At 45.0% G+C, this 3,207-nt stretch overlaps 1 pseudogene; it reads right to left on the reverse strand.

Annotated features, from left to right (window-relative positions):
• Window positions 1-2,029: 2,029 nt before the first annotated feature.
• LOC125593906 lies at window positions 2,030-3,200 on the reverse strand (annotated as a pseudogene).
• Between the last annotated feature and the right edge of the window lie 7 nt (window positions 3,201-3,207).

Genomic DNA, 3,207 nt, shown 5'->3' on the forward strand with positions numbered 1-3,207 from the left:
CCACGTCCTCTATAACTCCGCGGTTCTGTCCTCTGCCACGACCATAGTATCCTCCTCTACCAGCATAGTATGCCTGATGTGGAGATACTTCTGTTACTGACTCATACGCCTTGAGCTTGTCTTCAAAACCATTCAGTTTATGGACGACATCTTCAAAACATGGTTCTGGATAAGAGTCCATGGAGTGCTCAATCACCGTGCAGACTGCTTCATACCTTTTTCCCAGACCATTTAGAACTCCATATATCTTCTCTTGTTCCGTAATAGGTGCTCCAATAGAATCAAGCTGTCACAGAAAGACTTGATTTCAGAGAGATAGACTGCCATACTTTTGTTTTCCTTGTTGTCGTCTGAACCCGTCTTTGGAGATCCAGCTTCCTTGTCGCTGAGACCCTGTTGTACTTCTTTGCCAACGCGAGCCAGACATCTTGAGAGGTATGCAGACCATATACAGACTTTAGAGCATCTTCTGTTAACGTACCATAGAGCCAAGCCAGAATAAGCTGATCTTTCTGGATCCATTTGTTGACTCCGATTGGCTGTTTCTGTTACTCTTCTCCGTTTTGAACCGTGACCGTCGGAGCTGGACGCGGTGAAGCTCCGGTAACGTAACCCAGAAGCAGCTGACTAGACAAGAACTGCTCAAACTGGAGTTTCCAGAGCAGGAGTTGCCTTCTTTAAGCTTCAAGGTGACTGCTTGAGTGATGGTAAGCGCCGCTACCGCCACCGTATCTTGATTTCCATCCATCGCTAAGCCTCAGGTTCTAATCCCTGATGCTCTGATACCATAAAGGTAAAGACAGAAACTTTGAAGATATGATGTTTCTCTGAAATTATACTTTCATTTCTTAGGGTTTTACAATGTTGATTGAGTCTCTATTTATAAACAGCCATAGAACGATCTAGTGACATCACAGCTGTATTTGCCAGCTCACTCATCATGACCAAGAAGGGAATCAAATCGGTTACGCAGGATGATCTCGTGAGCTGGAGGAACCGTACTCTTCTCTTGTTGTTTTCCTTTGTTCTGTTTAGCTGTGTTCTTGACCGTTGTGATAGCTGCTGGGGCTTGTCTGAAGCTAAGCCCAATGTCTTGTTACTAGCTGACCCATTGGGTTTAATACTCGTGACTGAGCAAGGATGACGACGTCTTATTTTCCAGCCTTTCCTCTGTTTTATCTCTTGGCTATAACTAAAGTTGTTTTAAAAAAGCTTAGAGTATTGTCAAGATGTAGTGGCTGCGACGGATCTCTCTATATACGTATAAACGCTTATTGATGTGCATTAAAGTGTCAGTACATACTACTTGTATGTATGGAAAGTGATGTGTTTTGAATGCAGGGACGAAGAGATATATTCATTTTACAAAGTGATGTGTTTTGAATGCAGGGACACGTAGCGTGACGACAACCTTCGAACCTAGCAGACGACATGGACACCCTTGGAGAGAAGCAAACTGTTCTTTATATAAATAGATATATAGATGTATTTGTTATTTTGCCAGTTTCCTATTTGGAAGAAGCTCGTAAATTGATTGGTGTGTCTTGTTTTCATATATCTAATATAAAAAATTCATTTCCGTCTCGAGAGAACTTGCCACTTAAGAATCCTTCCAAGGAGTGATGAGAGAATCAGGTGTGGGGATGGATCTATTAAGCAAAGTCTTACAAACCACTGAAGGCAAGGGATCGTGAAGTTTTGATCGCCGCCTCATCGCACTCGAGAAACACGATTCGATCTATCTAAATCAACCGAACTTATAATTTATGTATGGTTTTTATATAAGTTCCACAAACGCTTTAATATGACCGTGTAAGAGAACATGCAAGTATGTATCACCTGAAACGATTTCAAATATCAGAAACTATATATGACATGTAATTTTTGTCAACTGTCTCACCTTGAAACACACATAACACAGAGATAGATCACACAATATCAAAATAACCCCATAAATACTAAAAAGATATAAATTTGAGAAAGCTTGAAAATTAAAGCGAGAATGAGTAGCCGAGCGAGGGTAAAGAGATCAAGGTTCAACTCTTTGGAGCTGAGTGGCCTTGTGAGACTCGTCATCATTATCATAGTACATATAAGCAAAACCACCGTGACGTGTCATATCCATACCGGCCATCTCATCCTTCTCCGAGATCCTAAGCAGGTCAAGCTTCTTGAGGATGAAGAGAGTGTTCCCATGGTAGCACTAACCCATCCTGCAATCACAAGTATTTGAACAAACTGTGCTCCAACAGCTTCCCTCCTCCGCCCATAAACAGTCCGTATGGCCTTCCAGGTGCCGCGCCGTAACCTCGTTCACATACTTCTCCTTTGCAAAAGTCCCACAATATTAGCCCCCACGCGCCGCATCCTCGTCCCGCCATCCCCCCGTAGTTGGGCCGCCTCGAGGGGATCATCTATTGTACAATCTCTGCGAGCTTGTTGCATGCGATGAGGACGAGGGCGCCACAAAACCACAGACAATCGCAGCCCACGGCTCCACCACAGAACAACCCCGGTTATCGCCGCGAACCCACCAAGCAAGCCATTGCATACGTCAGTTACATTCCAATGACCAGAGAGGAGACGTTTTCCGAATAGTGTGGTTAGAGCCGCGGTGGATCCAGCAAGGTGGTCGTAACCGCCGTCCTGCCTATTCCACTCCATTGGCCGTAGCTCGAACCAGACTCGTACGGAACGAGATCTTTGCGAAGGAGCCAGGGTTTAAACCATACCAACCGAACCAAAGGAGGAATGTCCCTAAGACACAAGGGAAGCAGAATGCCACGTAGAGCAATAGCACGACCACTTTTCTCGAACCGGCCACGTCTTGGACCTTCGATAAGAGCACCCATTAATCCCGCTATGCCACCAACCATGTGAACAACACCGGAGCCAGCAAAATCTATGGCTCCGGTGCCAAACAAACGGTTTTTCTGGTGAACGGAACGGACTGGCCCATCCGTCTGGTGACCAGAACCATGAGAGACAACCGGATAACAAATCCGGTTAAGAAAGAAGAGTATATCAAGTAAGCCACAAACTGAGTCCTCTCTGCGATGGAACCACTGGTGATTCCAGCTGCTGCTATTGCGAATGCCCATTGGTAGAGAAAGAAAGTAGTCGGAGGTGAGAGTTGGAAAGTCTTTAAGAGCAAAGTTGTGTCTTCCGATGAATCCTTGGGACGATCCCGCCAAAGGCAAGGCGTAA

Source organism: Brassica napus, assembly GCF_020379485.1.
Source record: "Brassica napus cultivar Da-Ae chromosome A1 unlocalized genomic scaffold, Da-Ae chrA01_Random_33, whole genome shotgun sequence".
Taxonomy (NCBI): domain Eukaryota; kingdom Viridiplantae; phylum Streptophyta; class Magnoliopsida; order Brassicales; family Brassicaceae; genus Brassica; species Brassica napus.